The sequence below is a fragment of the Vulpes lagopus genome, chromosome 12 (genome assembly GCF_018345385.1).
Source record: "Vulpes lagopus strain Blue_001 chromosome 12, ASM1834538v1, whole genome shotgun sequence".
NCBI lineage: Eukaryota > Metazoa > Chordata > Mammalia > Carnivora > Canidae > Vulpes > Vulpes lagopus.
In genome coordinates this window covers 11,980,905-11,995,894 of record NC_054835.1, presented here as the reverse complement: position 1 = coordinate 11,995,894, position 14,990 = coordinate 11,980,905, and the positions used below count along the sequence as shown (strand labels likewise).

At 55.1% G+C, this 14,990-nt stretch overlaps 1 protein-coding gene across 2 annotated transcripts in view; it reads left to right on the top strand.

Annotated features, from left to right (window-relative positions):
- Positions 1-14,990, top strand: part of NACC2 (NACC family member 2) — a 68,662-nt gene that overhangs the window by 21,761 nt on the left and 31,911 nt on the right. The gene's annotated exons all lie outside the window — the stretch shown is intronic.

Genomic DNA, 14,990 nt, shown 5'->3' with positions numbered 1-14,990 from the left:
ATGGCTCTGTAAATGCTGATCCTATTGGTTGACTTTGGTTCTCTGTATTGCTGCGGATCTACTATCTAGTTCTGCCCATTGTTCAGAGAGGGCTGTTGAAGTCCTCAGATAGGGTTGTACACTTGCCAACGTACAACACTATCTATGATTGTTCAAAAAAATATCTTTTTAGTTCTATCCATTTGTGCTTCAGTATATTTAGCTCCTCTCTTGTCTGGTATATACATTCTGAGGATTGCTGTGCCTTCTGGGTGGGTTAACCCTTTGATCTTGTGAAATGCCTTTGTCTCGATCATGTTCATTTCTCTGAAATCTGTTTGATAATAATAGAGCAACCCCTGTTTTCTTTTGATTATGCTTGCATGATTGATCTTTTTCCATCTTTTTCTTTTCAAATTGCCTGTATCATTATGTTTGAAAGTGAGTTTCTTGTAGAGAGCATATAAGTGGATCCTGGTTTGTTTCATCTACTCTGCCAATCTCTGTCTTTTAATTGGTATATTTAGACCATTTATATTTGATAGAATTATTGCTGTGCCACGGCTTACGTCTGCCATTTTATTTTTTTTATTCTGTTTTTTTGTCCTTTTGTTTGTTTCTGTGCCTCCCCCCTTCCTGTGGGTCCCTTGACATTAAAATTTCATTTTGAAAAAAAAATTTCATTTTGATATATCTGAAGTTTTTTCTTTTTGAAAGAAAGCTTTAGTGAGATATAATTCACATACCATACAGTTACCCATAGGGTACACAATCCAGTGGCCTTTACTCCGAGTTTTGTAACCATCATAACAGTCTATTTTAGGACATTTTCATCAGCCCAGAAAGAAGCCCTATCCTCTTTAGCTGTCACTCCTACTCCCTCTTTTCCTCCCTGATCCCCCACCACTTCTGGCTCTAGGCAACCACTGATCTGTTTTTTTTTTTTTTTTTTAAGATTTTATTTATTTATTCACAAGAGACAGAGAGCGAGGCAGAGGGAGAAGCAGGCTCCACGCAGAGGGCCCAACATGGGACTCGATCACGGGACTCCAGGATCACACCCTGGGCTGAAGGCAGGCGCTAAACCACTGAGCCTGCCAACTTCGTGGTGGAAGTCATCAAGGATGGTGGCAAGATCCTGTTTTATGTCTATCCCAGGGATCCTGTTTTATGTCTATCAATTGCTTGTTGTAGACATTTCATACAAATGGAATCATGTAATATGTGGTCTTTTATGATTGGCTTTCCTTTTTTCTTTTTAACTTAACACCATGTTTTCAGGGTTTATCCATGTTGCAGCATGTGCCAGTACCTCATTCCTTTTGGTGGATGACCAATATTCCATTGTATAGCTGTGCCACATTTCGTTTATCCATTCATCCACTGATGGACGTTTGGGTTGTTTTCACTTTTTAGCTATTGTGAATAATGGTGCTATTCATACACCAGGTTTTGCATGGACATTTGTTTTAATTTCTCTTGGTTATACCTAGGAGTGGAGTTGCATATGGCAAGTGGCAACTCCGTATTTAACCTTGAGGAACTCCCAGATTGTTATCCAAAAATGGCTGCACCCATTTACATTCCCATCACATCTTCCCCAACATGTTTAATCTGTCTTTTTGATGATAGCCATTCGAGTGAGTGTGAAGTGCTATCTCATTATGGTTTTGATTTGCATTTCCCTAATGGCCCATGATGTTGAACATTTTCTCATATGTGTATTGGACATTTGTGTAACTTCTTTGGGGAAATGTTACCAGATGCTTTGCCTATTTTTAAATTGGGTTATCTTTATTGTTGAGTTGTTGGAGTTCTTTATATATTCTAGATATAAGTTTCTTGTCAGAAATATGATTTCCAGCTATCCCTTCCCATTCTTTGTTACTTTCTTCATGGTGTCCTTTGATGCACAAAAGTTTTTAAATTTAATGAAGTTAAGGGCACCTGTGGCTCAGTGGTTGAATGTCTGCCTTCAGCTCAGGTCGTGATCCTGGGGTCCTGGGATTGAGTTCCTCATCGGACTCCATGCAGGGAGCCTGCTTCTCCCTCTGCCTATGTCTCTGCCTCTGAGCTCTCACTGCCTCTCTCATAAAAATAAATAGATAGGGATCCCTGGGTGGCGCAGCAGTTAAGCGCCTGCCTTTGGCCCAGGGCGCGATTCTGGAGACCCGGGATCGAATCCCACGTCGGGCTTCCGGTGCATGGAGCCTGCTTCTCCCTCTGCCTATGTCTCTGCCTCTCTCTCTCTCTGTGACTATCATAAATAAATAAAAAAATTTAAAAAATAAATAAATAAATAGATAAATAAAGTCTTTAAAAAAATTAATGAAGTCAAATTTATCCGATTTTCTTTTGTTGTTTGTACTTTTGGGGTCATGTCTAAGACTCTGTTGCCTAATCAGAGGTTGCAACAATTTACTCCTATATTTTCTTTTAAGAGTTGTATAGTTTTGGGATGCCTGGGTGGCTCAGTGGTTGAGCATCTGCTTTTGGCCCAGGGCGTGATCCCAGGATTCAGGATCGAGTCCTGCATCAGGCTCCTTGAAGGGAGACTGCTTCTCCCTCAGCCTGTGTCTCTGCCTCTCTCTCTCGCTGTGTCTCTCATGAATAAATAAATTAAAATCTTAAAAAAAAAAAGAGTTGTATAGTTTTAACTCTTACATTCAGACCTTTGATTTGTTCAAAGTTAATTCTGGTAGATGGTGTGAGATGAGGGTTTAAATTCATTCTTTTACGTGTGAATATCCAGTTGTCCCAGCACCATATTTTGAAGATGATTCTTTTCTAGTTGAATGGTCTTGATCCCCTTGTTTGTGTCTAGATTTTCTCTTTTATTCCTCATGTCAGCTGCACTTTTGATTACTATAGCCTCACAGTAAGTCTTGAAACTGGGAAGTACGAGTGCTCTTTGTTCTTTTTCAGCTTTGTTTGGCTCTTCTGGGTTTCTTTTATTTCCGTATGAATTTTAAGATTGGCTTGTTCATTTCTGTGATGATATCAGCTGGGATTTTGATTAGAATCACGCTGAATCTGTGGATGAATTTTGGGGAGTACTACCACCTTAATGTTAGGTCTACCAATCCACGAACATGGATATCTTTCCATTTATTTAGATCTTTAGTTTCTTTCAACAAAATTTTGCAGGTTTTTAAAGTGTAAGTTTTTATACTTCTGTTAAATTTACTTCTAAGTGTTTTATGCTCTTTGATGTCATTATAAATAGAATTACTTACTAATTTTCATTTTCAGATTGCTCATGGCATATAGAGACACATTTGAGTTTTGATTATTGGTCTTATATGTTATAACCTTGCTGAATTCATTTACTAATTCTAATTGTTTTTTTTGTTGTTGTTGTTGATTCCTTAGAATTTTCTGTGTTACAAGATCACGTCATCTACAAAGAGATAGTTTCACTTTTTTCTATTTTTTATTTCATTTTCCTGCCCAGTGGCCTCCACTAGAGACTCCTCTGCAGTGTTGACCTCCTTACCTTCTCCCACACCCTAGTAGAAGCAGCCAGTCTTCAACTGTTGAGTATGACATTGGTTGTGGATTTTCACATATGCGGTTTTTCAGGTTGAGAAAATCTCCATGTCTAGTTTACTGAGTGATTTTTTTTTAAAGATTTTATTTATTATTTATGAGAGACACGGAGAGAGAGGCAGAGAGAGAAGCAGGCTCCATGCAGGGAGCCCAATGCAGGACTCGATCTCAGGACCCTGGGATCACACCCTGAGCTGAAGGCAGACCCTCAACCGCTGAGCCACCCAGGCGTCCCTCACAGAGTGTTTTTATGTGATGGTTACGTGTTCCATGTTTTTAGATAACAGATGTTAGAATTATCTGACAGAGTTTAATGCATCCCTCCAGTGTTCTACAGTGTTCCATATTCCCAGAAGTGGAGGTCTAACATAATTTTGATTCCAGTTTTGATATCAGTTTGAATTATTTAATAGAGTTGACTATAAATTTTATATTTTTTCATAGTCTTGAGCCCAATGTAAAAGTAATGCTAGCTTTTCTGGTTGGTCGCACAGTATTCAGATTAACTACTTTCCTCATGAGAAAACACATCCAGATCTTGATAATAAAATGCACGCTAGATTTATAAGTCAAAGAAAAGACATGAGGTCCCCCCCCCAAAGTTATCGAGCAGCCTGATTTGTTCAAGATTGTGGAGATTTGGAGTTTTATAAGGAAATACTCTTTTGAGCTGGTGGGTTTCTCTGAAAAGGGTCCCCTTCCCTTTATTTTTTATTTTTTTTTTTTTTAATTTTTTACTTATTTATGATAGTCACAGAGAGAGAGAGAGAGAGAGGCAGAGACACAAGGCGGAGGGAGAAACAGGCTCCATGCACCGGGAGCCTGACGTGGGATTCGATCCCGGGTCTCCGGGATCGCGCCCTGGGCCAAAGGCAGGCGCCAAACCGCTGCGCCACCCAGGGATCCCTCCCCTTCCCTTTAAATGTTAGCTCATTTATAATATTAGAAGGTACCTTGCTTTATATTCTGGGAATTCTAGAGGTTTTAGATTTACAAAGTCATTATCTGTGGGACACCTGGGTGGCTCAGCAGTTGAGCGTCTGCCTTTGGTTCAGGGCATGATCCTGGGGTCTTGGGATCGAGTCCCACATTGGGCTCCCTGCATGGAGCCTGCTTCTCCTTCTGCCTGTGTCTCTGCCTCATTCTCTGTGTGTCTCTCATGAATAAATAAATAAATAAAGTCTTTTTTTTTTTTTTAAATCATTATTTGTTAGCAAGTTGAGGACACAATTCTTTAAGAAACTTTAAGTCATGAACAACACTCTTCAGAGTTAGGAAAAACTCCAACCCAATGTGAGAGAGGGCTCATCTCAGGTCTAGACAGAGAGCACTTGCGGCATTAACCATGGGTCAGAAGTAAACACAGGGAGCGGCTCACTTCTCCTTGTCTGATGGGAGAGAGGTCTGTCTCTGCAGTGTGGACCTGAGCTCCATCCTTGATTGATGAGCGAACATGACTGGCAGCACAGATCAGACCCCCCTCGACCGCCCCGAAGAGTCTCCTAGTGGTCAAACTGGATCACCAGACCTCAAGCACCCCCTCCCCAACCTGCTCCCCGGCTTAGTGTGGAGGTGCTCCGACAGGGCAGCCGAGACCCGCCTCAGTGCTGGTGACTGCTCCTCCCTGTTCCTTGTCATGGGGCAGGGACATGGCCCGAACCCCAAGTTGCACAGGATTCAGGTGGGCTCACAGACTTGCCCAACGACCAGAGGCAAAATAGTCTTGGAGGGAGAAATAAAGCATAAAAAGAGAAAAACGCAGTCAGCTTGGGCTCAGATGGGGAGACGGGGCGCTGGTGCTTTGCCACATGCAGGCCACCGGGTACCTGCCGGAGCACAGTGTTTCCTAAGGTGTGAATGAGAGCCTTGTGCCTGTGTGAGCACGTGTGGAGGGTGTGCTGGGCTCCTAGTGGGGGGGCTGGTGGGGCGGGAGGCAGGGAGGGCAGGCCCTGGGGAGCAGGTGGGCCTGCAGGAGGAGCAGGTGGCCTCCTGGACCTGCCAGACGGCTGTCCTCGCCCGTGGGGTGGTCTTTCCCTGCAGAGAGAAAGCTTGGCATCTTTCCTGGACAAGAACGATGTGTTAGGTGGAACCCGATGGAGTCTGGGTGGACAGCGAGGCAGAGGGGCTGCTCGTCTAGGAGCAATCGTGGGGGCAGCCCTGCTTCCCTGTGGTGAGGGGAATGGTTATGCTACTTCCAAGTGCTCAATGGCTCTCTGCAGTGTACTGCCCATCTGGAGCTGAGCTCTATCTCATGAGCTTGATCCCCTCCCCAGCCTGCCTGCCTGCAACCAGCCCCCCTTTTCTGAGCAGGTGGTTTTGGGGTATCTTGCTGGGGGGGACCCGCCGGTTCCAGGTGCCATGTGGGCCCCATGCCCCTGCCCCTCCTGGGCAAGGCCTGCTTGTTCCCTCCGTCCACTGTTCCCTGTGCTCTGCTGTTGGGGAGCAAGCGCCAGCCTCCCCTGGACCCCCAGGTTCTCCTGCAGCGCTGAGTTCCCAGCTGACCCCCCAGTGGCCAGGGCCCCCTTCGTGTTCTGCGGGGCTAGGGAAGCATTTTAGTGAAGTGGAGCAAGTGCCCGGAGCTGCCAGGTACACTGCCCGCCATGGCTCCCAAGTGGCTAGAGGCAGCACACGGCATGGCCCAATGTCCCCACTACTCCCCACCCCACTATACCCTGTCAGGCCGAGGGAGGCCACCTGGGGTCTGGCAGGGTGTGAACTGGGGGCTGCGGTCTCCCTGACCTCCATGAAATTCCATGGCAAATAGGGCCCAAGCCTGGGAAGGGCCTGCCACTGACCCCTCTCCACAGCCCCTGGATGGGGGTGGGGCTTCTCCTTCAGCCTAGGATGTGCGGTACCAGTGGGCCTTGTCCCTACTCTGGAACAACCTAGGATTAGTAGTGTGGTCTGAGGCGAGGCAGTCTGGGGGTATTACACTCTCACGCACACACCTGCCTCTACTTCCTCTGCCCCATCCCACCTGTGTGGACCCCCCATCCGCAGGCTCTCAGGAGGTTTTTGGGTCTGGGGGCGCTTCTGGCATGCAGAGAGGGGGAGGTTATGGCAGAGGTGCTGGCCCACAGCTGGATACTCGGAGAGCCAGAGCCAGGCAGGGGGAATGAGCCAGGGAGACCTGAGGCCCTGGGGTCCGGAGGGTGGTGAGGCCTTGCTCTGGGGCCCAGGGTGTCTTCAGGGCAGCTGCGTCTGGGATGGTCACCCAGGCATATCCTGTTGCTATTCTGCCCTCTGGGCCGACTTCCACCCTGGAAGTGCGATGGGTCTGTGGATAGGTAGAGCCGGGTGGGGCCCTTAGCCCCGGGGGCCAGTAGGCCTGGCAATCCTCTGACCACACAGAAGGCCTTCCGCCCCCTCGTGTCAGCTGGCCAGCCTGCCCTGGTGTCCTGTCCTTCCTGGTGTGGGCACTGAGCCCTCCGTCTCTGGGCACACCAGCTGGCCCATCCCGTCCCATCCCTGTGCCACAGCGTCGGTGAGGTCTGGGTGTCTGCAGCCCTCACCTCCTGCTTGCCGTGGGAGCCACGTGAGACTCGGGGTGGGGGCTAACCTAAGCCCTGATGGGTCCAGCCTGGTGCTCCCTGCCTGCCCCTGCCGACTCCTCTATGGAGGAGGAGCCGCCTCTGGGAGGGGAGCCGGGTCCTGCCCACTGCTCCTGGGCTGTAAAGTCGGGTATTTATGGTCTTTATTTTTCATATCAGTAATTACCTTTTATGGCTCCAGCTGTAAGCGGCGGCCCGTGCCTCTGATTGCGGGCCGAGCACAGAACTACCCCGCCCTCCGCTCCTCCTTCATGTGGCAAGATGCCTCTGCCTCGCACAAGGGCTTGGGGGAGATCTGGGCTGTGGTTAAGATTCTCACACTGGAGCACGAGGACAATTATGTGTAGCTTTTATTCGGCCCCCAGGATTCTTACTGCATTATCCGTATTTCCTTTAATTTGTGGGATTTCTAGTAAATGGGCTTAAAAATAGGTCTGGGCGTGATGCCAGGCAGATGCGGGCAGCAGGCATCTCTGTGTCTCCTCCTCCAAAGGCAGAGTGGGGCAACCCCTGTGTCACTTGGGCCTGTGCCTCCTACGGGTCCCCCCAAGGAGAGCAGGGCCGTGCCAGCCCAGGTGCCCTGACTCTTGGATGGGAAGTGGGGCTGGGTCTTGGCTGCTGCGGGGGTCCAGGACCAGGGCAGGTGCCTGGAGCTGTGGGGAAGGCAGGCTCGGGGGCGTTTGGGGTCTGTTGGGGTGAGGCCAGGTGGCTTACGCACCTCTTTGCTCACTGGCTGGCAGCTTTGCCCTGGGGTACACCAGGTGCGGCCCGGCCCTCAGGGCCCTGAGGTCTGTATGTCTAAGCCGCCTGCTTAGGTCCCAGATGCCCTTTGCTGCCCACCTGTGAGGTGGGCTCTAAGTAGCAGGTGTTGCCTCTATCCCCCTCCCTCCCTGGCCTAGACCCTTCTGTTCTGTTGGCCCTGGTGTGTGTCTCCCTGCAACTGGGAGGCCTGGCTCCCAACGGCAGAGTCGAAGCCCACCGGGTCTCTTCTGCCCATGCGGGGCTGGGGCATCCTTGAGACTCAGGAGACCTACTGCCCCGTCCTCTTGGCCCTGAGTGGCCTGGCGCACTGTCCAGGATTCTGTCCCCCAGCGTGGGGCATTTCCTGGGGGGCGGGGGGTGTTGGTTCTGGTTCTGCGCTGTCGCTAGAGCTGAGCAGGCAAAGCGCCAGAATGTCCAGAGGGTCTCCTGTGGAGACTGGGAGAGGGACTCAGCCCCCACCCACGGGGTGGCCCCAGGCCCACAGGGGCCTCTGTGAGCTGGGTGGCCGCACGGAGTGGGTAGCAGGTTGTCCTCAGGCCTAGAAGGGGGCAGGGGGCAGGGAACTCCTTAGGGAGAAGGTGAGCAGGCTGGCCAGCCCTGTGGCACTGGGGAGGGTCTGTGAGGCTCTGCAGGCATCTCCCCCACGCTAGGCCCTGACTGGATGGCCAGCGAGGTTGAGGTTGGCCAGGGAGCAGGTGGGGACCCCGCTGCCCAGCTCCAGGACAGCCACCACCATGTCACCAGCTGTCAGCTTGCCTGGGGCTCCAAGGTGGGGACTGCTGCATCGTGGCCCCCCCCCCCCCTCCAGTGGCTGATTTAGTATTTCTGTGTCGGTCTGATTTACATTAGGTTTTTAAGCATAATTAGAAATGCAGGGGAGCTTTGTGTCTTACCTCGACTATTTATGGCACGATATGCAGATGAGGAACGGCTATGAATATTAACGGCGGGGGTGTGTGGCGGAGTCACTGTGGGGAAGGAGTTGGTGACCCACAGTGTAGGGCAGCGTCTGCCTGCCACCCTGCCACCCTGCCACCCAGACCCCCCCCGAGCCCCTCCCCCCAGGCCCTGGGACCCCGCCACCCCCCACCGTAGGACGTCGGCAGGGGAGGATGCCCTGTGGGTCGAGGAGGGGGTCCAGCTCCACAGAGCCCCGCCAGCTGGGTCTGGGCAGCCCCAAGGGCTCCCCGAGCCGGAGGTGCGAGGGGGGGACCTCCTGTCAGCGGCCAGGGGAGGAGGAGGCCCGGCTGCAAGCTCATGGAGCTGGCTTTTTAAGTTATTAAACTATGCCCTAGGGAGACGCTCTTCAAGCTTACGTTATTTAAATTACAAATACGGGTGAGAGAGATTGTCGGCTCTGTTCAAAACACTGCTTCATTCTTTTGGAAGCCTTCTGGAACCGTTTTGTGGCTCATGTGCGGACCTGCTGGGTCCGTAGGGCTCCCGGCGGGCGGCAGGCCAGCCTGCTCCTTCTCTGAGTGACCTCAGGCCGTGCTTGTTTGGCCCCAACTGCATGCCCACACTAAAGGCAAAATATTTGAGAGCGACGGGTCGGAAGCCAGCGTTGGTGGCAGGTGGTCATACTGGGTGGCAGTGGCCTATCCGACGGAGCCCCGCAGGTGTGGGCTCGGCTGGGCCCCTCGGGTCACCAGACTGGACCCTTGTCAGAGCCCATGCAGTGGACACCTGCTCTGATGCAGGACCCACTCTCCCACCCGCTGGGGGCGTGTTCAGCCTGCGCCTGGCCCCGTGGCCCGGCAGTGTGGCTCCAAGGGCTGGTGCCGCCTGCACTGTGGCCTGGGTCCTCTTCTGGGGGGGGGGGCACCTGGGAGGGATTGATAAGCACGTGTTTGAATTTGCACATGCTGGCACAGCGCCCTTTTCTGTTAGGGGGATGAAAAAGAAAGGCTTCCAGGCAAACGTTTGTTAATGAAGTTAAAACTGGTTTCAGTGCTTGATGGCGGTCCAGGCTGTGGTCTGGGGTGGAAACCACCAGGGGCCTGGGGCTCGGGGTGCCAGGGTGGGAAGTTTCAGAGGCCCACGTGTCCCTTCCCCTGGCACGAGGGGCTCCAGGCCAAATGCCCATGGGGTTCTGCTCTGCAGCCGAGCCCTGGGGGCCAGGCCAGAGTTGCCTCCCTGTTGTGGGGCTAGTCCTCCCTCCCTGGATAGTGAAGTGGACACTGGCTGGGTGCTGTTGCGGGATGCTGGGGAGACGTTGGCCCCCTGGCCTCTGTGGGAAGCATGCACTTGGTGCCTCTCTCCCGTCCACACCCACCTGGAGAGCAGGGGCTGGGAGGTGAGCATACAGCAGGCAGAGGAACCCGTCGGGGACTGTGGAGAGGGGCTCCTGGCAGCCTAGCCCTGCTTCTGCTCACCCCAGTCTTCAAGGGGTGACTGGCCCTTCCATTAGCAGCGAGGCCATAGCTGCTCAGCTTTGTTTTATGATGTATTAAAAGTTTAATGCAAACCCAAGCACCAAGCTGGTTGGTGCCTCACCCAGCGCCCCGGGGCCTGGCCCACCCTGAGCAGGGCAGCCGGGCAGGCTTGCTGAAAACCAGCACCTGCCGTGACCCTTTGGGGGGTCAGCCAGCCTCTGTCGCTCCCCGCAGTGGCAGAGCAGCATTCACTGTGGCTGGCCACCAGTGCGCTCAGCTCCTGTAGCATAACCAAAGCCTGCGCTCTAATCGAAAAGCCCAGGCAAGTGCTCTGCGGGCCTCAGTCCAAAGTGAGCCTCCCTCCCCGCGGACCCCTCCTCACCCTCCCTTCCTGCTCACAGTGTGTGCATGCTGACTCACAGGGTAACTCGTCTCCCTCCCGGTGGGGCTGTGGGGCGCTGTCCTGGGGGTGTGGCCTGGCACCTTGACTTTAGGAGGCGTCCTTGTGGCCTGGCCACTGTGGCCTGGCCGTGGGGGCGGGGAGGCCAGGGAGGCAGGGAGGTGAGGGGGCTCCTTTGGTCCTGGCCCACCCGCCCGCCACGGTGGGTATAATGGCTGTGCGTGTGTCCGGGCCCTGGCCTCTTGTTAGAGTGGAAGAATTAAATCCTGCACAATAATTGTATTTAATTTCAGTTACATCGACTCTCCTCTCCTTGTGGTGGTCACCCCACAGAAGTTAAACGTTGCATTCCTCCACCTCAGGAGGCTCCCTGGGATCTGGGGGAGTAGGGGTACGGCAGGGCGAGGTGTGGCAGGGCCAGGGTCCTGGCAGGGCTTCTCAGGACATCAGGCTGGACCTGGGGACCCTGGGAAGAGGCCCCTCCGCTGGGCTCCCCATCCTTGTCTGGCTCTCTGGGCCCCAGGGGGAGTCCTTGGCGCATTCCTGGTACCTGTTGGGATCCCTACCCCCCCAGGTGCATGAGAGCCTGGCCGTACCCGAGAAGCTGTGCCCCATTTGCATCCTGCTTAGGCTCTCAGGTCCTGCTCGGTGCATGTGTGCGGCTCTTAGGACCAATACCTCCACCTCCTCCTCATCAGGTCTTCCCTCCTCTTTCTTCCTGCACAGCAGGCAGGCTGCCCTTGGGGGACTGGGAGGAGCTCTGCTTGATGGCCCGGAACCGCAGGTCCTAGGTACTGGCTCTCCCTACAGGAGTGATCTGTATGGGATGGGGGTACCCCCGAGGCTGGCACAGCTACAGGGGCTGGACTCCGACTTTGGGATTCCCAAAGTGGATTCCATGGTGGAGGGTATTATGAGGAGGGAGGGTTCCATGGTGCAGTGGCTTGGAGGATGGCCAGAGTGGACCAAGAGCTCTTTGATGTCTCTCCTGGCTCTTGAGAGCCTTCCTGACACCAGTGGGCATGGTGACTCTGGCCGTGGGGGAGAAACCCAGTGGGAGCTGTTTGAGAAGCAGGAAGATGGGGAGACTGGCAGGGAAGGGGGAAGGTATTCTTGATGGGGCATGGTCCCGCCGCCTGGGGAAAGGTGAGAGGGTGTCCCCGCTGCCCTCAGCCCACTCAGGTCCTGGGGCCCTCCTCTCTGGCCACTGCCCAAGGGGCAGCCCGTGGCCTGTCCTGCTTTCACAGCTCCAGGCGCAGAAACCAAACCTTTATTTTATTGTTTTCTCTTAAAGTTTGGCTTTGTTGGCGTCCAGGCCCAGGCTTCTAAGAAAGCAATCTAAAACCAGCCCCCTCGGGGCTCTCCTGTACCAGGCTATGGGGCAGCAGCTTCACCTGTGCAGGTGGCTTGAGGACACAGCGGCAACAGCACACTTGTCCTCCATCCCCGGGGACCAGACAGCCTTCTCACCTTCCAGGGGAATAATGGTCTCCTCTGAGTGCGCAGCCTGGCCCCCAGCCCTGAGGTGTAGGTGCGGGCGGAGATGGGCGGCGGGGGTGGGAGTGGGAGCAGGGGCAGAGGGAGCCACCTGCCTGTACCACCCCTCCTGTCCAGGTCATGGCAGGTAGCAGTCATCATGGGGCAGGTGACTGAGGCACAGAGCATGCCAGGCTCAAGCTGAGTGCTTCACCAATACCATTTCCCTCAACTTTGTGGTGACCATCTGAGGGTAGACCTGACCCCCAGTTGACAGATGAACACCCCAGATGCAGTGCCATTTGCTTGAGGCTGCAGGACATGGCCACAAAGTAATCGGGGCGGGGGCTGGCATAGGGAGGTATTGCTTGGTGGGGCCCAGGATTCCAGCCCTGCTGACAGGCAGGACCTGCTGTTTGAAGGGACAGGCTCTGAGGGCTTCCCACTGTTCCCTGCTCTCGGTTTGGGACCCAACCACTGGCCTGCCCAGCCTCGAGCAGTGGGGACCCTCTGGGGACTGGTGTGCAGTGCACCTTTGCTGGCTTGGCCCACCCCTCCCCAGGCTGGGTCACCCCCTTTCAGCACCAGGGCCCTCATCTGGCCCAGGGGACCCTGCCCGCCGTCCTCTGGGGGACACCTGACAGCAGGTGCTGTGAGTCTGTGAGGGGCCGTTTGGGGTGCCCAGCATTCGGCTAAATGCCCACCAGGCATCGGGCAGACTACCCTGCCCTTCTTCAGCTCAAGAGTGGTACCTGGCAAGCTTCTCTGAGGAGGTGACAGGGAGGAGGTTCCTGAAGTCAGCAGGCCCATCCCAGGGAGAGCTGGGGGATGGCTCCTGCGGGAGTTGTGTGTGCCTGGGCTCTGTGTCCCCCCCCCCCCCCCCCCCGTCGTGGGTGCCACCATCCTTTGGCATGTGGATGTCTCTGTGTTTCCCCATGTCTCCCTCTGTGGCTGGTGGCATGTGGGGGCTGTGTCCCCAAGCCCCATCCCAAGCCTTCAGCCCCCTCATCTTGGAGCCGTTGGGCTTCTCTGGGGCCCCAGGAAAGGGAGACCACCAGGACAACACAGCCCAGTCTGGGAGGCCAGCAGGGCTTCTGGCAGGACTTCTCTGGGTCCATCCTTCTGGGTCTGGGTGAAGGGGAGCTGGCGAGTCTGCCTCCCCCCCCCCCCCCCCGGGTGTGCAGACACCCATGTTCATGTGGATACTCACTCCAAGCCTGCTGCTGCCCAGGGCAGCCAAGGAGTGGCAGTTTCCTAAGGCTGTCCATGGCCCCAGGTGGCTTCCTAAGGGCGGTGGGGACCCGGCTGTGAGGGGTGTGTGGCCTGAAGCCTGTCTTGCTGTTGACCAGGCCCACCGCCCACTGGACTTGCTTCATCCAGGTGGGGGTGAGGGAGGGCTGAAGTTTGGACTTGCTCCATCGCCAGGGGACCAGGTCCTCATATCTCCTTCCTGGGCCAGGCTCCTGTGCCCTGCCCCCAGCCAAGCCCCCATGTCCCTCCCTCTAGGCCCCCCAAGATCGCACCCCCCCCCCCAGCTGGCCCCTGGATCCTCAGAGCAGCGAGTGGGGAGGGGACCGTTTCTGCCAACGCTGCAGCCACAGTGCTGGTGTCACCACACTGAGGGTTCTCATTGTCCCCTGTAGGAGGCACAGAGCCCCCTGAGGAGCCCCTGCCAGCCACTGCCCCGGGGCGGCTTCCCCACACCTGGATTTCTTCCTGCTCCCATCCTTCCTCGGTGTTTTATCTGCTCTCCGAAGCTGAGCCCAGGGTGTGTGAATGGGGAGGCGCCAGATGGCCCTTTCTTTCTCTCCGGATGCTGCTCGCTGGTGGGAGGGCTGCCGCCTGGCCCCCCAGCCCCTCCCAGCTCCAGTGGCCAGGGTTTGTGCTTGAGGTGGACTCTGCGCTGGGTGCGGCAGGGGACCACACCTCAGCCATTGCCAGTCTTAACTCTCTCTTTCTGCAGGTGCGTAGGCTCTTCCCAGAGCACAGTTAGTGGCAAGAGGGAAACTGAGGCTGGGCAGGCCACAGGTGGTTGAGTCTAGACCAGGACAGGCTGGGTGCAGAGCACAACCTCCCCTCCCCAAAAAAGCCCAGGAGCCATCAGATGTGGAGGGCCTTCATACTGTCAGCATCACGGTGTGGGGGTGACCATGCTGCCCCCCAGCAGGGAGGGGTCCGTCAGCACTGCCGGTTGCAGCCCCCCATATGGGCCTGGCCCAGTTGTACTTGCAAAGTAGTTGTTCTTGAAAAGACCCGTGTCGGGGGCTAGGGGACAGGGTGACTTCTCTGGGTGAGTGGGATGGGGGGCAGGGGTGCAGGAGTGGGACCTGCTGCTCAGGGGGGCCCCAGGGAGAAGTGGGGAGGCAGGTGTGGAGTGCTAGAGGCTCAGGGCCTCGTCTCCCACCTGGGCTTTCCTTTCTGCTTCGTTTCACCCCTCCCCCCTGGGCTCCCCCTCCTGGGCTCTACCCTCATCATCCAGCTTCTGCCTGTCTGCCCTGCCTGCCCCCTGCCCCCCACCCTCTTGCCCCCCATACCTGCCATGCCTCCATCTTCCCCACCCCATCCTGTTCTCCCATACTCCCCCCTGCTCTCTCCTCTCCTTGTCCTCCCCCCCACCGTCCCCCTTCACTCTCCCATCCTCCGTCCCCCCCACCCCATGCCCTATCCCAAGCACCCTCATCCTCCTGTCCCCCATCCCCCTTCATCTCCACCCTCACGTCCCTTGTTCGCCCTCTGCCCCCTGGCCTGCCCCCCCAAGGCCCCCACCCAGCCGCCCGGCCCCCTGCCCGTCCAGCCCGCCCCGGTGGAGTTGGGTGGCCCTGCCAGCCCTGCAGACTGTTTGGAATAGTTTAAATGCTTTGACACTCGGGCTGCATCGGGTGGCAGAGCGGCAGTTTA